General features: G+C 43.3%; 1 protein-coding gene across 3 annotated transcripts in view; it reads left to right on the top strand.

Moving 5' to 3' along the window:
• Positions 1–27,819, top strand: part of LOC130166357 (axin-2-like) — an 82,778-nt gene that overhangs the window by 11,417 nt on the left and 43,542 nt on the right. For 2 of the 3 annotated variants that reach the window (XM_056371917.1, XM_056371914.1), the window contains exons 2-4: positions 2,494–2,689; positions 16,148–16,328; positions 16,541–16,596. The gene's annotated coding sequence lies outside the window, so the exon portion shown is untranslated. Of the gene's footprint in view, positions 1–2,493; positions 2,690–16,147; positions 16,597–27,819 lie in introns of all 3 variants that reach the window. The other variant, XM_056371916.1, reaches the window with a different exon arrangement.

Genomic DNA, 27,819 nt, shown 5'->3' with positions numbered 1-27,819 from the left:
TGTTTGAATTACATTTTGTATTTGTGTGTATATCAAAAAATACATAGAAGTAGTAACTAAATGTTCAGCCCCGCGATGGTCATATCACCTGTATTCATGCTCTCGCAGTGCGCACACATGGATCACTAGTGTGCTTAGCATCATGGATGTTTAAAGTCACCTGGTGTCACATGATGTGCATGTGCTGTCTCTGTTGTCTGAGAATGAATGCAGCTGAGCCCGCTGTTGCTGTGGCACTAAAACTCAGTGCAGGAAAATGAGGTGCTGGCAACAAAGAGCTTTGAGGAAGCAGACACGTATCTCCAAGGACACATACCACCCAGCAGATCAAAGCACCTAGAGGACGTGTTTAATGGGGAAACCACACTGGTTTTCAAAGGCACTGTAGTCCTGCATCTCACTTGCCCACCGAGGCCCATGATAGAAATTCTAATACATCTGCCTGTCAGTTAATTGAAGCCCCATTCTCTCCCCTGGGGGACAGCAGGCCAGTCTTTAGAGAGGATCTTTGTCCTGCCGCACGCTCGTCATTAATTATTATTCCTCAATCACCTCCTCAATAACACTGTTTATTGTTTGAGTGTGTTTTTGTGTCTTGTCACCTATCTCTTGTCTTGGGAGAAGACACTGATGTTTGACAGAGAAAGAGATCACAGACTATTCACACATTCGCACATATCATATCAGCCTACCTTTGGGGATGTTGTGTGTTGGCTGAGGAGATGTTTGGTTGTCAGTGTTGTTGCATTTGATCATGGGGGGAGGATTCAGAGTCACTACCTTTTGTTAGTCCGCATAACAACACAATATATGGTAGAGGACATGGGAAGGGCAAGAGAAGAGATTCTGCTTGATATTTGAAAATGATTGTATTTGGCAAAGCAGGATCATTGTATTTTTTCTTTTTACTATAGATGGATGAATATACATGTATGTGCACACACACACGGAGCAGTCCTGTCATACCAGAGACATGTCCCCTTCCCCAGAGACAGGCAATCTTCCAGACAGACAGGAAGTCAGCCCTGTCTGTGTGTGAAGCTTGCAGAGAGGAGGAAGTGATGAGCGATGGCAGCCGATCTGAGCGCAGCCATGTCTCCACATATGGCAGATGCGGTGTGCAGTGTAAAGTATACATTTGATCTTTGCAAAAAAAATATACACAGCTCAGCGCATCATGTGTGTATCAGAGTTATCTTGTCAAGAATTGTATCTGACATGCACAAACCCATGTTTGTTTTCTAGCTTTATGTGTCTGTTTAGCCAGTGAAGGCGATGATGAAGCATTCTGCTGACAGTCCTGACAAATTATTTCTTAAATCCCTGACGAATGGTATTAAGATGCAATGATATCATAGTGTGTCTGCAGCTGTGTCAGCCTGAAGCACCCGCCGGGTCCTCTGTGGATGTATATGATACTCCAGTAATAGACACTGGCTCTTGTATGGGGTCCAAAGAGCACTTGGATCTCTCGAACAGCTCACCTCCCTCACCGCGGTCCATTGCCGTGCTGTGAAGCGTTTCTATAGTTTCCCACTTTGTCTCTGTGACCTCCTATCTCCAGACCAAATGACCGGTTAGGACATTGAAAGGGAAATTGCGTGCATTCCTCCATAATCGTAAGAGGTATTTACATATGCTCTCTAAATAATTATGTGGTCCAGCCGGGAGCATCCAATGAATTTTTCACAAAAGCACTTTCTGCTATTTACATTCCTAAAATGTAATGTGGTTTACTTATGCAGCTGGACGGCCCGAATCAAAGCATTCATTCCCAGGGACGAAGTGCAGGCAGAAAGAGAGGGAGAAAGAGAGACAGGAGGGGGGCCGAGGAGAAAAAGTTCAAAGCATGCGAGGTCAAGCTTGAGGGTCAGTCTCTCAGTGCCTTTTCACTGCCTGCGTGAATACATAACCGGCAATTGACTTTCTAATCGGGAGGGGCCTCATAAAATATGCAGTTTAATAATAATGGTTATCGCGGGTCCTGTTTTGTTTCCATCCTGTGTTTTAGTCCAGAAGCATCCATAGCGAGCTGTGTATTAAATAATGATTGGGCCACTGCTGCTGCTGCTGCCTGCTTCCCTTTGGCTCCATGTTTTCCCTCTGAAACACAAAATGACAGCTAACCATTTCCCTCCACCCCTCACTCATAAAAGGCCTTTCCTTTTCCTCTGATTGGATCAAAGCTTTGACCTGTGTTGCCGGGTGACCTTTCCTTATCCCACTGGTGCCTCCAGAGTAGGGACCCTTGCCTTGGCACCTGGGAATTACCTCGGCGGTGGCGTTGTCGGCTGCTGTCACAGAGCCCTTGTCTGTTTGATGTCACCTCTGACACCGGCCTCTGTAGCGATCGCCAGGGGAGATCTGACGCCCTTGCTGGGCTGTGAATAATAGAATATATCTACCTGTCTTCGACCACCGTTGTCACCTGTGCTCCCTATGATGAAATGTTCCCATGCTTCAGGGGTGATGTCTTCTTCCTGTCTGTTCCAGGATACAAAGCGAGGCGTCGGTGGCCAGCCATGGGAACGAGCTGTCGCCGAGGAGGTTCAGCAGGCAGTGCCCAGGGGTCCCGTGGGGCCCAGAGTTGTCTGAAGTGGAGAGTCAATGACGCTGAAGGATGACAAGGGACAGCTGGAGAAGTGGACGACTCTTCACTCTAGGCAGACACAATGGACCGCAGTCAACAGTGAGAGACACCAAGTGATCTTCAGTGTCCGCTCCTTTCCCATTTGTTCAGTCACTAAGCCCCCATAGGACTCATTGCAAGTTTCTTTTGCATTTGTTTTGTATGTATGAAGTGTATACTGTACTGTACTGTTCATTTGTTCAATCTTTCACTCCAGCTGTTCATGTTATTTTGTGCTTGCTCATTATTTCATTTGTTCATTTGTTGCATTGATTCCACAGTTCTCTAGTCTCTGTGAACATTTTGTTTCCAATTAGCGTGACCAGTCTTATCAACGACGGCTCCTCCTGTCGTATCCTCACACCAGTGGTTGCAAACACACCTCAGGCCTGTCAGGCTTAACTTAGCATCCTTGGAATGACACTCCACTGCCACTCCCAGCTGTGCAGGAGGTCAACACTTGAATATGTCGATTCCTGCGAATGATGTTTTGAGGATTGGCCTGTGCACATGCATGGATGGATGAACAGGTGAATGGATGGATGCTGTGGAGTTTGTAGAGGGTGAGGGACTGTGTTTAGAAGGAGAAGGAGACAGCTGTCACCCCTCACAGCAATTCATCAGAAGGAATATCGTTGTCAGTTGTCAGATGATGTGACGTTTTGTTTTTTTGACTTTGAATCAAAAATCCTCTCTAGGTGCATTCACATACTTTTAAAGCAGATATCAGGAGGCTTCATTCACAGTCCTTGATATCAGCTATTACAAATAAGTCACAGATGCATTTATGGCAAATGAGTGTGCAGGAAATGATGATCATGGCTGTGAGGCCACAATGGTTTCCAACAAAGCCACTGTCCTCATGGAGCACACATGTGTGTCAGGCATCATCTGCTGTGGATTATTGTGGTCTGGGAATGTCTGTGGGTTGATCCGGCCCCCACCATTTTGTCACCATATGTCACCCGTTTACCCTTTTGGATAATCGTGATATATTCTGTATGGTGTGCATAACACACCAAATAAAAATTCAAAATTCACTTTGCAAAATATTTCTCCCTGCATAGAATCCAGAAACAAAATTAGGAGTCATACTATTTTTCCTTGGCCTTGATGGACCATCCAATATTTCATAACAAAAATGACCTGTCACCTTACATGCTTGCAATAATCAGACCTCTGAATCCACTTAAAGCTGAGCAAATAAACCAGGTTCATGCTCTCAATACCAATGTCCAGCTATAGGATTGAGTAGTGTGCTCTTATCCTGGTACTGAGGAATCCTTGACTGTTTACCTGGGCAAATCTGCATTAATGGTGAAGGTGCAGCACAGTTTTCATGGACGTTTCCCTCACCTCTTTCTCATCTCTTGTCTTTTGTTTCTAAGTTTTGTTATTGCTACATAGCCAGCTTTAGCATTAACAGCTGACTCACCAGTTTTAGCAAGAGCTTCAGCCATCATTGCCGGAGGCTACAGTGACTCTGTATCGGAAAGTGACGAGATTGTCCAACCTGGCTGGGGCAAGCTGGTTAGTATGTTACTGTCAGTAGAAGAAAAGAAGAGATCCCACCGCTGGAGACAGCTCATGGCGAGTAAAGGAAAGAAGTTTGATGCTGAGCTGCAACATTTCAACAGGACTGGCAAGTAAACAGTTGTAAATGCTAACGTTGGCTATGTAGCTAGTAGCAAAAACTTACAAACAGCTCCTTTAATTTCTTTCTCCGACCCTCCTTCTCTCCCCCATTCCACCTACCTCTCCACTCCCTGATTCTACACCTCTGTCTGCCTCTCACTAAGCTGGTTGGAGATGCATTCCTCATTCCTTGAATGCACACACAAATGCTCGGCACTCTGGTGTCAGCACTTCTTAAAATGGGCTACTGCCGCCACTGTTACAGTTGGAGCTTCAGCACCCCCACCACCACCACCACCACCACCAAAATCCTGGAGAGAGAAGGAGAGATGAGAGTGGGAGGAAAATCCGCTAAATCCGCCAAACTCAGGAATGTATTTTCATTAAAACAAGTTTGAAGGGATTGGGAAGGTGGAGGAGAGAGATGGAGTATCAGAAGTGATCAGACCCAATGGCTCAATGGCTGCACTGTGCTAGAAGTATTAGAGCAGCAGAGAATGAGGATACATTACAGGAGGTGTAGACACATATGCAGGCTGCAGACTTTATGTGGCTGCAGGACTTGCTAACCGGAGTTTATCAGGTGGCTAAGGAGAAAGCTCCTGTCTTAAATCCCTGTTTTTCTGCTTGTCACCAGGAAGATTGAAGAAAAGGTTTTCTATGTGTATGCGCGTTCATGTGTTAGTGTGTGTGTGTGTGTGTGTGTGTGTGTGTGTGTGTGTGTGTGTGTGTGTCACCTCATGCCACAAGCTAAAGCATCCCTCTAGATCTCCCAATATCCAATCCACACATGTCTAGATTTATTTCTCGCCCTGGTCAGTCTCCAGGAGAGGTAATTACCAACCAAGAAAACACAGCACTTCCTGGAAGAAGCTTATCGGAATACACAAACCATCCATTGCTTCAATGCGACTGGCAAGCTGGGACTGACAACACAGAGCTACATTATCCCTCTATATCCCTCTACAGTTGGGGTACCTGCTTTTCTCTCTTTGCATACACCACAAAGCCATGGCCTCACAGTTTCTTTTTCTCATCCTGTCCTGTGTTTTCTTTTAAAGCTGCATGAATCAATACTTTATTTTAACAGTGAGAAAAATTACTATGTTTATAATGAAAGATCCCATCAGCTCTATGAAGCATTTTAGGGTCTTTGAGCACATCGTTTTGGTTTTACAGCACACAACTTTACTGATTTGGTTGACTCTCACCGCTCACATCAAGCTTCTTTCCAGCAGCAGTTTTCAGTGAAAAGAGTCTGATAAACCTGCTGTATTATGTATGCAAGGTGTTAGCAGCTAGCTGGTAAACACAGTAGAACATTTAGCTTGCTAAGCTGCATCACACAAACAAAACATTTACGTTAAAGGAGCAATATCTACGTTTTTGGTTTGAGAGCCAATGTTAGCATTAGCAGCTGTTAAGTTACCTGTCTAGAAGAAACACGAGTTCAGTGTCAAACTTCATTTTTTTATTTACCAAGAGCTGTCTCCAGCTGTGGAAAGCAACACCAGTGTTGACTCTTGTTTTGCTTCTATTTCTATAACTTCTTTTCCACTACTGATGTTAGCATGCTAACCAGCAAGCCGCTTTCCGATTGCGAGTCACTCCGCCCTGAAGATGTAGCACTGCTCAGAGGTCATATTATAACCTCTTGTATTGTAAACACCACAGTTGCTGAAACTCTTGGCAAGCAACCATCACCACCACCTGCTCCCGGCAAGAAACCGCGTTTGGTGGCAGGGAAAATGAATGTGGCCTATAGCCCCTTTAAGGAATAATTCCAGTTTACAACAACTTGGGTCTTATTTCCACAGTTTTGACCGTTGCTCTTGTCAATATGATCGTACTCTCAACTTAAAAACTGCCACATGTAAGATCATTAAAAAAGAAGTTCAACAGTCATACAGATTTTAATCAAACCCCAGGTTATCAGAGCTTAATTGGAAGACAAAATGAAGGCTAATGAGGAATCATCACTAAGATAGTCAAATTATTACTCAAACTCTTCACTGTAAACATTTGTCACAGTTTCAGTTTCAGGTTTACCTCCAGTTTAATATGTTTTTATGTTGGCTTCTTATCCAGTCCTATTTTCTCACCATTCTCACCTAAGTTTTTTTACCCTATTAGACTGTTGCTCAGTTCTTAGATCTCAGCCATTACTTTGGTGAGAACAGTGTTACAACACCTGACAAAAATGATGGCTAAAAACCGAAGCTGCAATAAAACAAAATTATCTTAACACACAAGCAAGGTGTCTACGTAGGTGTTCTACCATAGGGTAGCAACTTCAGATCCTGCATTTTGGCAGATGCTTCTCTCTCCCTATCTGTTTCATCTAAAATAACTCCCTGAGGCTGTATATTATCACCTAACAGAATGAAACCAGGAAGAAATGTATCAATCAATATCATTCTGTGGCTTTGGTAATCCCTGCCTTTGTGTAAAAGGCTGCTGAGATCCACTGTTTCTACAAGCAGACTCAGTCAGATGAACAGACCCACCAGGCCTTGTTGGCTGCTCCTCCCTTGCTGCTCTGCCCTTGATCAGCCCAGAGTGGTGGCTGCACATGGGGACCACCCCTGGAATAAAAGAACGTTCTGCTCCCTTGATCAGTGGGAATGAACTCTTGCATGGCTTTAAACATAAACAAACACAGAGAGAGAGAATGGCATATGTGCATGATTATATGTACACAAAACACGAGGAAACATCATATGGCAGAATAATATGAATCTAATTTGATGACACACAAGAATACGCACAAATTGAAATGTCTATCCATCACAGAATTTGTGCACACATTTACTCAGACATGTGTGCAAAGGCACATTATTACACAGGCACATATTTCTACGAGAGATGTCATCAAACACAAAATATGAATCACCCTTCAACACAAACACATCAGCACACAAATAAACACACGCAGAAAGCCGGAAATTACAGTAAGGATAACACATATACACACGCATACAGAGGTGTATCTCTCATTAAAGCCAGTCCCAGTACGGTGTGTGTTGATTTCTCAGGCCACTGGTGGTAGTGGGGTGTGTATGCTGACCTGATCTTGGTGTTGTGATGCTGCTGGTGTCAGAAGGCTGCGATGTGCAGGCCAGATGAGGCTGGACTTTCGCTCAGTATCACCACATACAGTCAAATCCAGACCCTCTGAGACGCCTTCTGTCAATCTCTGTCTTCTGTCTCTGTCTCCCTCTCACTGGCTGTTGCCATGGGGTGCAGGAGGGCGACGGCGGGCATTTGTTAGGCTGGCACAGAAAGGGAGGGGCTGGAAGATGGAAGGGCAAAAGAGAGAAGAAGGAATGGAGCAATGGAGAAAGATAGTGATGAGGGAGACGGGAGGGACAGAAAAGAATGAGAAGATGGAGAATGAGAAAGATGAGAAGAAGAGGAAATGAGGAAAGGGAAAGCGGAGAGAGAGGATAGTGGATGTTCCTCCTTTTATTTTTGTTTTCTTAGAATAGCTTTAGACTCTGTGCTTGGCTGATAGCACTGCTACTGGCACATGAACACACATTATACATACATACACACTCACGCGCACACGCTTATTTTGCTTGCTCTACATGGCAATCACCATGGTAACAAAATGTACAGAATACAATTAGGGTGGGATATTTTTAAGTTTTAAATGCATGGAAGAAATGGGGGGATGACGAGGGAGGATGAGACCAGTGAGAAAGAGAGAGAGAGAGAGAGAGGGAGGAAGAGGCCAATCTATATGGAAGCAGATGGACATATGAGTGTGTGTGTGTTCGTGTTTGTGAGTGTGTGTGTCCAAGGTCAAAGCCCAAAACCAGGAAATGGTTTCAATGAAAGCTACTCACACTGATGTCTGTGGATTATCCAGAGTAGCTGGGAAATTGTTTCTGGAATAAGTTGCTGATTTTTTTTTTATTTATCTTTTTTTAGCACCACAAATTAAATTCCATTCATTTTCATTGTAGTGTGGTGGAGAGAGGACATATCTCAAAACCTGACTGAATGCACAGGTATAAATACGCCTAAGTGAGGAAGTGGGATTTTGGATCTAAAATGTCTCTTTAAAACAACAGAAACAACATAATACACCCTTTTATTTTTTTTTCCTTCTACAGAATTTGAAGTATTGATTACGTGCAGCTTTCATATGTGTGCCTCTATGCGTGACTGGTACAGACACGAACACCTATACATGCATCTGCTGTTGCTTAAATGCAAGCATGTGTATATGTGTGTGTGTTTGTGGGGATGTTTTTGTGAGTAACAGCTCATCCCTCCTGTCTGGGTGTAGATTTAGCAAGGACAGCTGAGTTCATTTCAGAAGGTGAAGCGGGTCAGAGGTCAGACACTGGTGTAGGTGGCCTCTTGTACTCGGACCACCAGCTAGCAGTTGCCAAATAAATCAGGGTCTTGCTGAGTGGTTTGGCGAGCATGACATACCTCCCTCGATCACACTCTCTCTTTCTCCTCTCCATCCCTCTCTCTCTCTGTCTCTCTGTCTGTCAGGCTCTCTTTCATGCTCTCTCTCTCTCACACACACACACACACACACACACACACACACACACAGTCATATTCAAGCCAACAGCAACTCATAAAGCCACATCTGGCCCAGTTCTCTCCACTGGACATGAACAACACTGCCACCTTGAAAATCCCTTCCTTTATCTGGATCACTTTGACAGTTAACTCATATTTATTTCCCTGAAATGCTCCAGATGCAGTTTTTTTTTTTATTTTCCTTTTTGAATTTTTCGATAGTGAGATAAAGTTTGGCAAATTATTGGTTTATTTATTTGTGTCTTTATACATATCAGACTGCAAATCAAATCCAGATGTTGAGAGTTGTTGAGTTCAGCATACCAACATGCACATTCAAGCACACTAGTATACATGGCACACACATGCAGACAAAGTATGCACGCATGCAAATGTGCGCACATGTTGTAGACACAGAACCAGAGTTGATCCCCCCCCCCTCTTCTGCTCTGCTTTCACACTTGTTTACTGTTGTTCCGATTTGTGGTACATTTACGTAATGCTTTCCTCATCAAAGAGTAGCTGTTTACAGCTGTTGCCAGGAAACAATGTTGGCCTACGCAGGGAAAATGGAGACCAATGTAAGGATGGGTGGAGCCACATGAGCATGACTGAGTGTGACCATCCGGTCGGCCCGCAAAGAATCATCTAACATCCAAGGAAAAAGCGCAACATGGCATCAAGTCAGGCCTGAAAGTTGTGCTCTGCTCATCGCTAATGATGTAGTAGTGACAGGGGCAAATTGCATTTCTTCCAGTGGGAGTGAGAAATTCAGTGTGACTGCAGTGACTGTAACAGCTCGAGTGGAACTGATCTCAGACCATCTTGTTCAGATAGATTTGGGCATCATTCTTCAGGTTTGGGAAAAGCATTTATATGACAAAAACTTTAAGGGAAGCCACTTCCAGATTTAGTGCCTAGTCAGACCAGAATGTTTCACATCAAAACTGATTATTTATTTATCATAATATAATTTATTATTTACTCATCTTTATGGAATAGGTGGAGCTGGGAGTTTGGTGACTTCGTGACTGTAGCACTCAAGCTGGACAGAAGTTTTAAACTATTTTTCATGCAGATTTTTACAGAGGGTTTACTAATGTTGGAACTCCAGATTTCTGTATTTGTGATTTTCCTCTTTTTTTCTCACTAAGCTCAGTTGGAAAAAGATGATGTCATGTCCAATCAGTTTCCGCTGTCGCTGTCAATCAAACCTGATCAAATCACACCCTGATGAAGCAAAAGCAAATTAGTCGCAGATGAGTTTTTGTGTCAAAGTGGTTTTAATTGTTGTTTATTTGGTCACTAATATTTTAGTGTATTAGTGTTATGGTGATGTTAAAGCTTTAACACAGTCAGTTGAAGGTAATGCATTCGTCATATCTAAACCTGTCTCTTGACTGACTCCAGTATCTGTTGTACAGCAGTTTATACTCCTACAGCACTGGTTATATAAACGCAATTTTCCTGGCACCAGTTTCATCACAGGTAAGCTCTGTCACGATGGTCAAACGTCACCAAACCAACAGCTGAACTCTGCAGAAACTCTGTGTGTGTTTACTTTGCTTTTTCAGTGGATCCACTGATCGCTGTGATTCCCTTAATGCACTGATCGTGGTCTGAAGTTTTGCCGCAATAAACTCTAGTGTTACACAAACCTTTACCGGGTCTGTGTGCTTCAAACAAAGTGCTCGTCAGAAAGTCAAACTGCGTCTGAAACCTTGTTGTCAGAATTGGGGACATGCATCAAACAGATTTGACACTTTCTGAATTTATAATCCAACAAGCAGCCCCACCTCACTCAGTGACCTGCCAGGTGTGCAGAGGAGAGAAAATATGCAAGCTTTGAACTTCTCTCTCAAACTCTGTTTTCATGCTCAGCATAACTACTTCAGTCACTTTTTGCTTGTTTCAAGCAGTCGCCCTGCCTTTGAAACACGTCTGAAAGCGCCCCCTTATCACAGACCTTTACACACATGCACACGCCGCCTTGAGTCCAATTGCAGTTTGTGTGCAGCACAAAGTGTCCATACATCAACATTCCCATTCAATTGTGAGGCCTCGCGCTGAGCTCAAAGAGCGAAGTGGAAGCCTTCCTCCTGTAGATCTGGACTGAACTGACAGAAACGAGGCACGAAGGTCCCCACAGGTCTCCGGCTTGCTCATAACACCAAGCATCTGACGTCTCCCACCCTCATTTTTTTTTGAGTAATGATCCAAACTGGAGACGACAGACCAGCATCATGTGCGGCTGCAGATAGGGCAGGTTGAGCTCTGCGTGCATGCGACTTTTACCATGACGATATGCCTCAAAAGATAATTTGATGATCTGTGTGTTTTGCTGCCAGGTTACCCCACCACCTCCACCATTTCCTCCCGACCCCTCCTCCTCCGGTTCCTTCATTGCAGCAGTAACTTATTAATTTCTGTCAACTGGTTTTCCCTGCCATTTAGAGATACTACCAAATCACATTATGCCTGTCATGGATTATGTGTACAGGCAATGCATCTCCTTGAAGAAGAAAGGAAAAAAAAGATCAAAGATGTTCTTACAATCACCTCTAAGTGGATATGGGAGGTGGACGTGTTTGTGTGTGTATGTGTGAGTGTGTGTTTGCATCCCACATATGTTTTATGGGGAATGCAGATAGCCAAAAAAAAAAAAAACCTTTAACTCCAACTCAGTTTTTTCCCAACATTATATAATTATCAGCATTATTCATCATCGGAGACTCCTGATGAGTGCAGACTGGAACATTTAAAGGTCATCTGTGCTGAAGTCGTGTTAGTTGTTGACAGAATGAAATGAGAGATGCGCGTCTCAGGTTTTACCCAACGGCGCTCAGAATTTGAAAGGCCACAGAACCATATTCACATATTTACCCATATTTGGTGTGTGTGTGTGTGTGTGAGAGAATGTGTGTGTGTGATAGAGAATGTGTGTGTGTGTGTGTGTGTGTGTGTGTGTGTGTGTGTGTGTGTGTGAGAGAATGTGTGTGTGTGTGTGTGTGTGTGTGATAGAGAATGTGTGTGTGTGTGTGTGTGTGTGTATGTGTGTGTGTGGGGCAGAGGATTTGAAGCTGTCACTTTGTAATTACCTCAGCAAATACAGGCTTGGAGAGAGTTGACTGAAGTCTTCCAGTTGGACAGCCCTGGGAGAAAATGAGAAGTGACAGACCACATAACACAGCGTGGGACGTAAATAACTTTTACCCCCATTTCTCTCTCTCTCTCTCTCTCTCTCTCTCTCTGTCTTCGTCATAGAAACATGGATGATACTTCAAGGATTTTGAAAGAGAGAGAAAGAGAGAGAGAGAGGAAGAGATGAGCCGAAATGAGAGAATATCCCTCGCTTTCATCTTTAGAAAAAATCTCTGACATCCTCTCTCACTTGCTTTGATGAAAGTCTTTGGTTTTTTGGTGTTTTATCCTCTTACATGAGGTATATGTATTATAGTCTGTGTGTGTGTGCGTGTGTGTGATGCACACGCACACTCATACGTGTTGTGATGAACACTGGCATGTACTGATATCATTTTCTCACCAGAATGTGTGTAGGTGGCATGAGGAATCTCGCTTTGTGTGTGTGTGTGTGTGTGTGTGTGTGTGTGTGTGTGTGTGTGTGTGTGTGGGACAGCGCCAGTTGGTGTTAGAGGGCCTGGAGTTTTTTTTTCAGCGTCCTCATCAAGTAGAAAAAGTCCAAAGGTTTGTGTTCTACCCACCGGCCGTTCAGCTTCATTTTGTTGTCCAGGACTTACTTCACCATCCTGTCTTCTTTGAGCTCTGGGCAGGTTGTTACAGAGACAACAACACTGTTGTAATAGTGTGTGTGTGTGTGTGTGTGTGTGTGTGTGTGTCACTGTGAGTCCAGCATTGATCACTGCAGAAACACTTCCATGTTGGTAGGGACTGATGGTATGTCTTCCAGCTACTACAACCCACATATACGTACATTTATATATATATATATATATATAGGCTACAAACGCACACACACACACACTTACACACACACACACACACACACACATATATGGCGCCTCTTTCAAGCTTTACAATCCTGCCTCTGGCTCTATACCACCAGTGTCTTTCTCTCTTTCTCCTTTTTCTCTCTCTTCTCCCACCCTCCTTGCGCCTCCACCGCTCAGCCTGGCTGGAGTCCAGCTATAGATTGTTAATTACGGTTTGTACGTGATGCGCGGTCTCGCCTCCAAATACTACAGCAGTGTTCTTTGGCAGACATCAAAGTGTCGGTGTTTCATTCCATGGGGATTAGTGATGGTAGTGTGTGATAATGCCTCTGCCTGCTCGCTGAATTAAACGCCCATGGCTGGGCGCAGGTACTGGGAATCTAATGAACACACTCACACTCACGTTCATACACAGTACATACACTTAGACAATGAGAAGGGGTGCAGAAACATGACACAGTACATACACTCGCATGTTACAAACACAGAGAGAACAAGCCGCAAAGACAATACTCACAGCCTCATTATAGAAAAATAGTATTCATGATTAAACTGTGGACTAAACATCCAAGAAAACTCTCATCCCTTTCATCTGTCTTCTCTCAGAGAAAAAAAAAGAAGCTTTACGTTGGTCAATATGTCCACAGAGATGCTCAGTACATTGACTGTCCTTCAATCATCTCTCATCTCACACCCCCGTGGCAAATTGGATTTTTAAACGGCTTGTTTTTGATCATTCCCCCCCTCTCATAATTGACTGTGGTTTTCCTCCTAACTGTCTGTTTTAATCTTTCTCTTCTTTCTCTCTCTGTCTCACCACTAAACTTAATGAAACAAAAATTGTTTAAAAAAAAAAGAATAAAAAAAGAGCAGTCTATAGCAACTCTCGCCATGATTTGTACAAAGGACAAATGACAAGTGTTTAAAGGGCTGCGGGGCGTTTTAACGTTCGGTTTGTGTTTTCTCTTGTCGACTGAGAAGGTCTCGGGAGACGGCAGGAAAAACAGCCATGAAAGGAAAATTACAGAGACAGACGGAGGGAGAGGGAGAGGCTGAGGGAGAGAGAGCGATAGAAAGTCGTCCTTGGTGATCAATGCATGTGCTATTGTCTGTTCTGGTTCTTTGTCCACAAGGACGAAGGCAGAGGAGGGGAGGCGAGTGATGCACATGAACAGAGTTTAGGGCCCTTAGACTGAACGCCTGAACCGACCAGCTGGATGTAAAAGTAACTGTCCAGCTGCTGTTATACACATACACAACATATACTGCATGTATGCTGGCACCATTTTGATAAAATACTGTACGCTATCACAGCTTTATTGGATGTTTGGACAAACGTTATACTCAGCAGGTGAACTGATGAGATGTGGGAACACAGGTGGAGCAAGAAGTATGTGCACATATACAGTATGTGCACTGAGATGATCGGACAGGTTCTAAACAAACCCACAGGTTAGTCAAACTTATTTGAAATAAAGAATGAAGGTTTAGATTTGACCTACTGCGCTGTACCTGTTGTAGCTGTGCACAGTTTTCCTGTGAATTATGGGAAAACCGAATTACGGAATTATAACATTTCAGATGGACCCGCTTGGTTTTACTCTACCGAGTGAATTAGTTTTACATTAGAAAATAATTAGGTTCTCTCGAATGATCATCCAGTATTAGTTTAGGACAAACATATTGCTCAGCAGTGAATATGTCAGCTGATAATGTTCCAGCATAATTCTTATGAAAATAAATGAATAAATAAAGAGGAGCTGTGTTTGCTGTCCTCTCTGGATGCAAGTGTTAAACCCAGAATCACTGATGGGTGTGGTCAACTGAGGGCAGACGCCAGCGGTGATGTCACCAGGTCCGGGTGGAGCTCACCTTCTACATGACTGCAGCGAGGTGAGATGATGATTTTCAGCGGCTGTTACTTGTTAAGGAATCCTTATCAAAATATTCTCCGTATAATTATATTGTATCTCAGCTGCTGCTTTGTTTACAACCCGTCTGATCTTTCTCCTCGCACTTGCCCCATTGGACATTTTAGTGATGTTGCCAGATCCAAGCAAATACTTTGGTGCCTACAGTGTGATTCTAACCCGAGGAAACAACTAAAACAAATGAGACCCCAGTTTTAATAGACCTCAATATATATATAGGATACGCATTGAATTTTGAGATTGAAATGTGCAGGGACTCTGATTAAAAGGGTTAAAAAAAAATGTAAAAAAACAACAAAAAAAATTAACTGATCCTTTAAATCTTCGAGTTTAGGCTGTGTAACCTTGTGACGACTGAACTTGATGACACCTTAAAAAAGTCAAAAGGTGGTGAGAGGAGTAACATGACACAGAACATGTCATTTAACCCTGTTATTTGATTCTGTAGCCAGCAGTAAAAAAAAAAAAAAGTTATGATGAGCAAAGGAGCTTTGAGTAGTGATGTGAAGCACAATTTGTTGTGGAAAAGATCATGTACACGGAGCCAAACTCTTGCCTGAATAACAAAAAGGGAATAAAAAGAAAGAGCCTTGAGCCTGTTAGGCCGAGTTAGAGTTACTGTGGTAGTGTAACCTGCATCATTTATGTGATTATTTCTGCTCTTCACGGGCTTTAAAATGTGTCTTGCTTACTGACAACACTGTAATCCTCTCCTCTGTTTGTTGTCATGACATCCTCATCATTTGTCTGACATGCTTCTTCTGTACACAGCCTGTCATTCACGGTTGCTTCCTGCTTTGGTGACACAGTTTATATGAGTGTATATACAGTATATGTATGTGTATGTGTGGTGGCGGCTCAAGACCGGAGAGAGAGAAGCTGACAGACTGATGGACAGAGACAGAAAAAAAAATCTCAACAGTGACAAAGAAATGACCTTTATTTGTCCTTGTGAACTGGTTTAACAGCACATGGTGGTGACAGAAAGAAAACCGCTGATAAGGATGGTGACAACAAAAGAAAGAGAGGGAGTCTGAGAGAGATAGTGAAAGAGGCAAAGATAAAAAAAAGGGCATACAGGAAAAAAAAAAAGAAAAAAAAAGAAAACACACCAAAAAGCGAAAGAGCAGCCAGACAAATACCTCTCTCCACCTGTAATCACCTCCTGCAGGTCAGCTTGTGCCTCAACTCGCCACAATCCTCCAACCAACTCTGAGCCCAGCCATCAAATGACTCTCTTCTTCTACCTCCCCCTCCCTCTTTTCTCTTCTTTCTCTTTACACACACAGAAAAAGACCTTGATGTTTTTCCAATAATTGGCAGCAGAGGTTGACTTTCTTTTCTCCACCCCCACCCCCCCCCCATTTTTTTTCTGTTTATCTTTTTCTCTCTCTCCCTCTCTTTTTTTTTTTTTTTTGCTCTTCCTCTTCCTTTAGAGATGAATAGTTGGCCCGGGATCAAAGGCAGACCCCAACCGGCCACTCTGGCCAACACAAAGGGGCGTTGGGCGCTGGCGTGGGGCCAGGTGCTGCACATGGCCACATAGCCAGGGACAAGCCGTGCAGATGGGGCCCACGGAGCCCTTGTCACCTCCACCCCCACTCCTGTATATGAGAGGTCAGTGGCTAAAGTATCAGAGTGTGTGCTTCCTGTAAGATGATCCAGTCTTGTGCGATTGACTCCCTTTCCATCTGTCTTTTCCTTGCGCTCGTCTCTCTCTCTGTCAGTTTGTTTACTTGCTACAACTGCCCTGTTTTTTTTTTTTTGTTTCTTTCTAGATCTATCGCACACTCTTCTTCTCTGACTCTCCGTGTCTTTTGCTCTTCCAGAGTGCAGATCTGAGCGAGTCCGGCGGGCCTGTGCAGCGGGAACAGAACCAGCTGAGGTAAACATCTTGCCCCCACGGACAGAGCAGTGTTTAAATGTTTGAGAAGACCCGGCTAGTTTAGTCGAACACTTCCCCCTACCCTCAACAGCCCTTGTTTAAATATATATATAAGTGCTACGGCCAAGTCTGATGTGGCTGTGGCCAATACAAATAAATTGAGGTGGAGGACACAAAAAGTGGGATAGATAAAACAAATGAACAAGCCCCTGTAGTCCAAATATATATGCAACACCCAGCTTGCTTTTCAACTCCTTCAACTGACACGTTTGCAGAATTTCTCTGAGGACGGCCAGGATGATGTTACTGAGTCGGAACAGGATCGTTGGACTTTTGAATTACAGACCATTTATGATTCACTTCACTAAAGTTGTAACAAGTATTGTGTAAAGTCCACAGTGAGAAAAGTCTTTGCTTAAAGCGCATGAAGAAAATCTCTTTGTCAGAACTTTGTTTCCAATAGTTTTCATCTGTATTACAGCTGCAGTATATTGGCTTAAGCATACACACTATAATACACCAGTACAGCCTGGATCAATGCTGTTACCACATACCAGTATTTCCCTTTATCATGCCCTGCCTGGTCTTTATGGGAATCAATCAAACAACCTGCATTTTGTTTTGTTCTGTAACAAACTCCTGTATTTCTAACAAGTGATTAAAAGTGAGATAAGCTAATGAAATGTTGAATGTGCGACTGTCTGAAACCAGCAAAAACATCCAGGGCGTAAAAGAGCAGACATAAATTTTCAGGAAGGAGAAAAAAAAAAAAGACAACAGCAGTATTTTTCCACACTCTGCATGCTGTCATGCATGTATCCCCGGCTTCGGCCATATGTTTAAGATTAGATGTACTCTTTTGTTAGACGAGAACACAGTCAACAAAGTTCTGCTGGTTCCCCGCTGGTCGTGAATCAACGCGGCTCTGTCCACACCCTCCGCCTGGTGTCTTCATCCTGTTAAATACTGTGATAACAGCCATCACGTGTGAAAAACAACTCAATATTAACAGTACGAATGATGGTGTAATGTTCACTGGCATGTGTGTGTTCATTTCTGAACATGTGATGTGATGTGTGTGTGTTTGTGTGTGTGTGTGTGTGTGTGTGTGATAAACGACAGCTAATGTGTGTTATGCAAATGTGCGAGGTTACATTAACCTCTTGCTCTATGCTAATGCAGCACTAATGCTAGCGCTGAGGTTTTTGTTTAGTGTGAAGTCTTCTTTGAATAGTAATTACAAAATGACTAGACTCAGTGATAAATGACTGGATGAATGATCCAACATTCACTCTCTGTTTAGGTTTGGTTATCAGGCTCATGAGCTGCTAAATGCTCACACTACATTCATCTGCTACAGCTGCCAACTGTCAGTCTGCTGTTTGGTGTGGCAGGTAGAGAACAGTCAGTTTTTCTACAGTGTTTTTCTGCTGAAAACAGCTGCCTGCTGTGGCTGGATATGGGTCAGAAAACCAAGAGACTCAACCAAAAGACTCAAAAGTCAATAAGGCTGTGGAGCGCTGCAGACTGGAGAGACTAATCTATGTGGGATCATCAGCAAGAGTGATTCCTTTTACATCACTAATAGTCACTTGATTCATTGTTTATATAAAAATATTGATTCCTGCAGCGTTAAAGCGTTGCTTCGCCTCGACACTCGCCCTCTGCACATGTTTTTATTCAAAAACAACCAAGGAAGCACGTGAAGCATTAAGGTAGAAAACACGTTTGCTCTGTGTCATAACAGCTTATATACGGACATTGTCACTATTTAGAAATAAAGCAGCTACTCTGGCAGCTGACGTGATACATATTCCAGTGAGAAACAGACGGTAGAAGCAGTGGTAATGCTGAATCAGACTATACACAACAATAACTCCACAGGTAGGGACATGACCTGTGTGTGTTCAAGTTAAAAGCACACTGTTGGAATAATGAAAAAATAATGTTGTCATGTTGTTTGCCTGCTTCACACACTGCTGTGCTTAATCTGATATTATATTCATAACATTTGCATGTATGAAAATCCTCTTTCCTCAAAATGTACCAGACACTGAATATCTGCCAGACAATGCAAAAACTCCTACTAGAGAGGAGTGCAGTGCAAACAGGCACAGCGCGTCACTGCTGACAAACTGTGTCAGGGCAGGATTTAATCAGAATTACTGATCAGCCTCACAGGATCATGAAAAACAGACTCCGTCTACCTGTTTGTCACTTTCTGGAAATTTATAAGCATAACAGCGTGACACAGTTTCCATCCAAAGCCACCAGTCTGCTCCTCCATCAGCTGTCACCGATTCCCTGAAACTCTAAATCTTTGTCAAACACAGAACCCTTAGCAATGTTCATTAAATATCGTTGGACACGAGTTGTCTTACCTTAACACTGGTGTTTACTCCTGCAGCTTCAGTGTCAAACCATCCACAGCCGTCATCAGATCACTGGAGCTAACAGCTGATTCTGCACTCCCAGCTAACAGGCAGGTTTCCTTCTTGAAAAAGAGAACATCAATCTATTCATCACTGTTGCAATTTGTGCAGTTTTAGGGCAAAACAAAAAACACCTTTTCATGTTGACCTCATAAGCCAATGACATCGCTCCTGTCTATAAAAGTTTTTAGTCTGTCATCATGGAGAATACAGGCTGTGGTTTTATGTCACAGTGGATTTCATAAGTTTTTTTACAGTAGAAAATGTCCAAAGCAAAAAAAAAACCAACATATTTTTATATAAATTAGTGCTAAAGCCCCTTTTGCACTGGTTAAGAAACCCGCTGAGACTTGCTAACATCAGGCTTTTGTTTGCAATGGAAAAGAGTTCAATCCGCATTCACACCAGGGTCTGATGACTCTGCAGCAGACCTGGGTTTTTATCAGCTCTGGCCTCGATCCGCATTGATTTAAATACAACATCCGGGTGCACCTGTACATTTTCAAAATTGTCCTGTCCACAAACACCGTAGACACACCTGTCACCTGCTCAGCACGGTGCTGTTAAACTAGTGACATCACAGCTACGCTGCGCTCAGGAATCACCTATTTCTGACACGTACAGGAGCAAGCTGGGGCTGAGACGTTTACCAGTCTACCCAGCAGCTCACTCTTTCGCCCCTGCGTCTGCATGTGTGACTGCTGAAGGTGTGTGTTTCCTCTCCGGCAAACTCAGCAGTGTAAAAGGAATCAGTTGCCTTTTTTAGCGCGTTTATCTCCGCGTTTAAAAAGCCTGCGTATGCCCGTTAATTTTGATGTGAAGGGTTGAGGGGCGTTACAGGCGCGACCCTTTTCTTGCACATTAGAAACTCTGACCTCCTGCTCTTCTATTGGTCGGAAACTTTCCTAGTTTCTTCTTTGATCACTGACCACTGATTTTTTTTTTTACCAATTGTGAAAAATTAACGTATAAGAATCTGTTTTAACGAACATGAGTCGAGGCCGACTACAGCCTCTGCGCTTCATGAAAGAGTCATTTACAAACTTATTGCTGCCATATATCAAGCCAACAAAGGGTCACTGCTATCGGACGCACTGTATCACTGTAACTGCCCCATGATGTATGTCTGCAAACAAAGCATGATATCTGATCATCATTAGGCTGCACAGCTGCAATAAATACAATTATAGTCATAAAGTCACTGTGAATAAACAAGAAACCCTGAGCAATCACTGATCACAGTATTAGAGGATAGCAAAGATTTGGAAAGATGCCATGTATCTCTCTCACACTAAGGACATGCAGTTGAAAATGATTCAATTTGTAGCTGTTTGGAAAAGATTTAACAACGTTAAAAGCTTAGGTTTCTGTAAGCAGGTCCATTGTATATAGTGCAGGTAATGCAAACCCCCGCTGTGGAGAGGTAAATAAAGCCAACTAAATAAAACGACATGACAGAGTTAATGTGACCACTGTGGAAAAAAGCAGTTAGTTCCAGCTCAGATAACGACCCGCCCAACACAGAAGTCTTACTAATTAAAAGAGCAGAAAAAAATGATAATGCTTTTGCCTAAATAGGGTCAACTGCTTGGTTGTTTAGCTTCACTCGTAACTTCTTGGCTGTTAGAAAATTATGTGCAAAGAAGTCTGATGTTGTTTTTTTGTAATAATGGGCATTATTTTCACTTTTATGTGTTCCTCCTACAGAGAAAATAGGCCTGATCTCTCCCTTTGTGGTTGCTCCAACTGCTCACTTCCACCACCCACACAACACATTTTCCCAGGCAACAATGTTCCTCCAAAGTTTACACACAATAAATAACGATATGCCCAAAGCAGTTAGCAGTGGCCCCGCTCTCCGTTTCCTGGCTGGAGTTGAAATGAAATGGTAATTTTGACTTGAGGAGGATTTCAAAGGGATGGCCTCTACTTTTCATCTTGGTGCATACCACGAGCTCGCCGACACATTCACGCTGGGATTTGAAAAAAGAAAGAAAGAGAGAGAGGGAAAAAAAAGCAGAATTTTAAGTTTTTCTATGAACTTCCTTCTCTCTTTTTTTCCTGCCATCTCCCCACAGAAAAAGAGCTGTAACGTTGCTGAGATCTCTGCCCCAGATGGACAGCATTTATATAAACAACCACCCCCGGTTCAGGGAACATTTGATTGATGTGTCATTGTCCAAAGATTGTTTCCAGGCATTTGAATAGATAATTCAGAGCATTTGATGTAGACATTTTTTCTTCAAGGGGCAAAAAGGTCATTTGTGGGGGTAGAGCAGGGGTGTCCTATCTCCCATGCTATTTTTGCACTGAAGGCTCCAACCAGCTCGCCTGCTTTTCACAGGGGAGATTGACTGACACTTGAATCGTCCTTCTGATCAAGATTATAAGGTGGATTCCAAAACTCCATCTGAGATCTGCCTGCTAGCTCTGTTATGCAAAATACCTTTGTCTCAAGCTGAAGGCCGTAACACTGTGTGGATGTGTCCTGTGCCTATTTGTTTTCTAGGTCAGTCTGCAGGCTGACAGTGAGATTGGAGCGAGATGCAGCGGGGGGGGGGGGGACTGGTCCAGGAACTCCATTATCTCAGCGATAAGGAAAGAGAAATGGAATTAAAACACACAAAACAAGGTCTGTCACACATCAGCACCGCTGGCTCCTGTCCTCCTATGTATATGAAATCTAACGCTACAGCCTCCCACTTTGTTCACTATCTTATTTCCGACACCGCAGCCTCGCTTGCACTGACCCAGCAGCCACAGCAATATCCAGGGGACGCTTTCCTTGAGCCGCTCGATCACATTCCAGTGTCAGTCACCCGCGAGGGGAAGTGTGTAGGTGACAGAAGAAGGGTGTGAAAAAAAAACAAAAAAACATAGTGGTGTCTTCATTATCTCCTAGATCCGCAGCCCGGGAACAAGCCCAGGGTTAATTGCTGTTGATTAGATGTATCTCACTGAGCGGGCCACAGAGGGAGGGGAGGGGAGGGAGAGGTCGCTCACACACAGTGATGTGAAATCAGTGTCAAGTGTTCCCTTCAGTGGCTTTAGGTGGTTGGTAGGTAGATAAGGAATGTAGATGAGGTAACAGGTACATGTATATAAAGTGTCTGTGTTTGATTACTGAAGCTCTGTTCGCTTGTTGTTCTGCTGCGTACATGAGGAGCTGTGCTCACAGCTGAGAGAGAAGAAATATCATGACCCCGAGAAAAGGAAGTAACTTTGGTGACAATATTGGACTTTTGTTGAAGAGGAAGCTCAGTTAATCATTTAATCATGGATCTGTAGCTTGTTGGGCATGGCAGTGTTGGTCTGTTGGTCCACCACTTTGATTCACACTCATCTATTATTGGATGGATCACCATGACATTTTATCGAAACATTCATAGTGCCCAGAGGATGAGTCCTATTGACTTTGATGATCGCCTTACTTGTCATCAGCAGATCAAAGTTTTCTCTTATCCTGTCAAATATCTCAACAGCTACAACATTTTGGCACAAAATCTTGCACAAACATGGAAAGTTCCCTGTGGATTGATCCTAATGACTTTGGTCAACCAGCGACTTTTCATCTACCGCCAACTCAAAGCTGACATTTGTGGTTTTAAAATAAATGTGGATGGATTACCATGACATTTGCTACAAACATTCAAGTTTCCCTCAGGATGAATTGAAATAACTTTTGTCAGGTCAAGTTTTTAATTTGTCCACAACTTTGGTTCGTGACCAAATACCTGCAAACCTTTGCAACCAGTCCTCCAGCCTGAACAACCATACAGGTCCTTTTTATCAACCCTCTGATAAGACCCAGAGGAGTGTCTCCTGAAATAGCCCCCCTACAGCGGCAGGCGTACCGGACCTCGGTTGTTATGGTTACAATAATAAACACATGGATGTACCACCAGTGGCGTACCTACCTTTGTCACCATGGTTACTATAATAACAGTCATGGCTTGGTTAGGTTTAGGAAACGATCGTGATTTGGGCTCAAATAAGTGCTTCCCCAACATTAGATGATATTTGTTGTCATGGTTACAATATAAACCGCTGGTTTCACATGGGACTTGAACACCACTCATATTCCTATCAATTTATATTCAACCCCAACCTCTTCCTGACGCAGACCTTGTTGCGAAAGAAATAAAAATTAATTAATTAAATCCACTTTCTTGAGTTAGTAAATTATATACGTCACTTTGATCCACTATCTATTTATCCTGGCCCAATTTATATTGTTCATGGCAACAGAACTGATGTATCTTTTCTCAGAGAAAATCCATCACTCCTGTCCACCTGACCCTAAAAACACGTTAAATAGTTGCGATGTGTGTAAGAGTAAATCCATCTTTGCCGTCCTATAAACAAGATATCAAAAGTCGACTTGTGCGCTGATGTTCAGATGTTCACACTCACTCACAGAGCCAAACGATGCTGTGAAATCTAAACCACCATCATCATCACTGTTGTCGGTACGTCGCCAAAACGATGTCTGTCTCCATTTGTGTGTAATAGATAAACAAGCCCCCGGGTCAACCCGGGGTTATATTTCTCTTGAACGTGTGATTTTTATCGCTCTGTTGCTTTTGTAGCCAAAATAATTACAAAAAAATGGAGGTGGTGCAGGCAGGAGCAGGAGTGACAGGCAGACAAGGGAGGGCAGGACGTTGTAACCTTCACGCCGCTCACAGAGTGAGAGCTAGCTTTGTTTAAATTTCCCAGATCAAAGGGTGCAATGCAAATTCCTGCAGCTTCCACACCACCATTTGATGTTTTGGGGAGCCAAATTATTGTGGTGATTACAGTAGCTGTACACAACCGGAGGAGCAGGCCAAACAACGGTGCTTGTTGCGACTCTCAATTAGTGGTGTGACATCTCAACACCCGGCGTCTAAGAGGCATTCCACAATACGAGAGGCTGTTTGGGCTGATAAAGTGATTTGGCTTGGTGGGGCCCTTTCATCTGCACCGACGTTGGGGTATTTGCGGCTTCTGGGTATTCTATCTACACATCCTCACACCTCCCCTTTTATTGTGACAATAGCGCCACTGTGTTCAGCGTTTCAATGGGGCTACAGGCCTACTGCACTGAGAGCAACTTCAGCTCAGTTGATCGTCACATAGAAGCGTCGCCGTGACTTGGACGCTTCTGTGACGTGAAATTAAAAAAAGGCTACACTAAAAGTACAAAATCACACACGTCATTTTCTTATCAGCATTTGTTCCTGTGTTTCTTCTCCAGTTTCGTCTCCAAACAGTTATTAGATATCACACCATTAGTGGCGCTCTCATGTTGTCTGAATATTCAAACGCGCAGCCATCTCTGAAGTTAACGACTCCAACCTTGTGTTTTTGTTTGTGTGTTATTGAAAGCCGCGGTGAGCTGAGAGGATAACTTTGCCTGTGGGAAGGACGGAGCACCAGAGGATCAGGTTCAGCTGTATTTCTGATAACGCTTTGCATTCTGCAGGCACCAATGACGGCTCTGATGCCTCGCGTTTCATTGTCTCTTTCATGTTCTCCTCCCGCCTTCAGTGTAAGCAGCAACGCCAGGGTGGAGGTGAACCGATGGCGAGCGGACTACCGCAGCGGAGGGAGATTGAGATGTGATGTGTTTCTGCCAAGGTGATGGACAGAGGCACTGGAAGGATGTTAGTCATCAGACCATCCGTGCTCTCTCGTATATGTAACAGCGAGTTGGAAAAGATTGTAGTGGTTAAAAACAGCGTCAAATGCGGTTAACATCACGACATGAATCTTTAACTGTGGACAACAGAGCGATACTGTACGTTCCAGAAAAGAGTTGGCTCGCTATGAGAGAAGCTTTAAACCATTAATCTATTAGAGGAAGCCAGTTTCTCGTCTTCATGATGTTACATAAATCAGGTTACTGCTTTTCATCGGGAACAATCAGATTGGATAAGTCTGGTGATTTTCTACATTTTGGTTATTCTCAACAAATCCCTTAAAAAATAAAACCTAACAATGAATTGATCAAGTTTTATCTGTGAGTCTAAAACCTTAGACGCATTTAAACACACAGTATGTAACTTCTGCAGCAAGGGGTCTCAGTAAAAACAATACCAAAATATGGCATTCGGTGACATCATGAAGTAGCATGGGATCATGCGAGCTCCGTCACCATTGTCGACAGCCTCTCTGGGTTTGGATTCCTTCAGTGTCGGTCATTCAGGAGGTGTTATCCACAGAGCTCTGCTCCTCTCCACAACAAACACACCAGGCAATCTGTTAAAAACACTCAGTAAAGCAGTTTCACATTAAAAGTCAGAGTTTCTCCGACACTTCACAGCAGACACAGGATGTCAGGGAACGGCAGCTGAATTATCTGCAGAGTTATCCTTCTGTCCACAACAAACAGACCAAGGGATTAAAACCTGTAGAAACAACGAATAATGCGATTATTATATATCAGTGGTTTCACCGATGCAGTTCAGTGGACACACGACATCTCTGAGCTCAGCTGTTTAACATTTGCATGGCTGTTTTCTCTGATAACTTAAGATCCAGTCGTCCGATGACTAAAATCCTTCATTTGGTTAAAATACATATTTGAGAACAACCATGGTGTAAAAAGTGTAAGTGGCTTAAAACTGGATAAAAGGTCAGTTTTTAGCCGACTCGTGCACATGGCATTTGACGCCATTGACAGGCGACTAAATTAAACATACTGTCAACATGGTTAAAATCACGTATTTCTATAGGTTTGAGAATTGTTGGAATCATTTGAGATAATGTAAGTACCCAACGCAAATAATATATAACATACGTCTAGTCACTTCTAGATATTTTATCTGCCACATTGTTGAACTGGCTGGCTTCATTACAATGAACGCACTTGTACTTTATTTTGACACTGTCTAGGTGTCTTAAATACTCCCTAGCACCATATCCACCGATGAAACAAGTCCCCTACAAGTGCTCTGTTTTCTCCTGTTAGAGTAACATTTGCTAAAAGCTTCAGAATTCATAGTGACTGTAAGATGAGACACGGTGAGGTTCAAAGACAGTATAAAATTCATCGTTACAGTTTTGTGAGCTCTTTGAGGTCAGCACTGTAGAGCGCGTCTCACTCTCTGAGGCCTGCAAGAGCAAGTTTAAAAAACCTGCAATGTCCTTTTCCTATAGCTTTATTCTTCTCTGTGCAGGGCTTTGTGCTGACCGGGAAACAGCTATTCACTGCTGTGCGAAAGAGGCCCCTGAAACGCTCCTCCTCACTAAGAGAAACATATAACAGTATTAGATCTAGTTTAATTACACAGGGGCTTGCGGATGGGCCCCTCTTTTCTCTCGGCAGTGAAAATGCTTAGCGTTTGTTGTCGGTTCAAGGCTCTCTAAAGGATGTGCTGGCATGTGTAGGGTTCTGGCAGAGAGGAAACTTGCGGTGGGGGTGTGGGGTGTGTGTGTGTGTGTGGGGGGGGCTGAACTGTTATTGTTTGAAAAGCATGTAAGCGGCCTTCACAACACCGCATCCACGGAAATGAAGCAAAGACAGAGAGAGAGAGGAAGAGAAAGAGGCAGAGAGAGAGAGAGAGAGAGCAAGAAAGAAAAAAAAAAAATCTTGCACAGCTTTGACTGACGACTTAACAGGCGAAACCGAATTTGTCTTTTGCCGGGAGATGTCAGATGCCTTGCCAGTGAGAGAGAGAGATGGAAAGAGGGAGAGAGAGCAAAAGCACACCACAGAATCTCTCCTGCGTCTTTTTCTCCTCCGGTTTAAGACGGCTCGGTGAATGCAACAACATCAAAGGCCTAGCACTCAGAATGTACATTGTTGTTCCAGTAACCACATGAAACAGAAAGGGAGAGATGGAGAAAGGCTGAGAGAGATGGAGCAAGTTTTTTTTTTTTTTTTTTCCTTTCTTTTCCTTGTACATAAATAGGGAGCTATGGAGGGAATCGGTTTAGGAACGGTAGAAGATTAACTCTTTTATCTCTTCATTTCAAACGTCCTCCATATCCACATCCTCCACATGCTAACCACTGTCAGGATCTTCATGCCTGACCAGCACCAATACAAAGCAGAGGTGTCTCTCGTATTAGGACACGTATAACTCCTCCACAAACAGAGCTGATGAGAGTAGAAATAGAGCCGAGGAGGAGGTTTACACAGCTTCAGTCCTGACTCATTGTCATTAAGAGAGCCCTCTGTAATCGCAGCTAAACTTAGAAAAGAACAAGCTCTTATTTTTGCCGCAGAAATTCCACATGTGTATAAAAGAGGAACATAACGAAACAGTCCCAAACTTGTGCCTCAATGTAACCAACAGGCTTTATTCCTGCCTGCCCTTATCTTTACACAGAGACCACCCAGGAGCAACAAGTCAGTTCTCACCTTTAGTCTTAGCGTGTGTGTGTGTGTGTGTGTGTGTGTGTGTGTGTGCGTGTGTGTGCCTGAGCTTTGTACTTTATAAGCGCAAGTGTACGCCTGTGTCTGTATACAGTCTTGTGTGTGTGTGTGTGTGTGTGTGTGTGTGTCTGTGAATGAATGTGCTTTCTGTGTATGTGTGTGTGCTTCTACCTCCCACCATCTGGGCCCTGTTTGGAGAGATTTTCTGTAAAAATCACAGTCACGCCGTGGCAGGATTACCACTGTGAAAAGCAGCACCTGGAAGAAACTCAGTGCTCCTGCTCCTTTCCCTCAGATGCTCAAAGAAGTTTCTGGCTTCCCAGCTTGAGGCGCAGGATTTGTTTTTGACCTACATGGGCGTCCTAGGCCTCATGTTCCTTTCCAAAAAGCAAAAAAAAAAAAACAAAAAAAAAATGAAGAACACAT

The sequence above is a fragment of the Seriola aureovittata genome, chromosome 3, assembly GCF_021018895.1.
Source record: "Seriola aureovittata isolate HTS-2021-v1 ecotype China chromosome 3, ASM2101889v1, whole genome shotgun sequence".
Taxonomy (NCBI): Eukaryota; Metazoa; Chordata; class Actinopteri; order Carangiformes; family Carangidae; genus Seriola; species Seriola aureovittata.
This window is presented reverse-complemented; position numbering and strand designations above follow the sequence as displayed.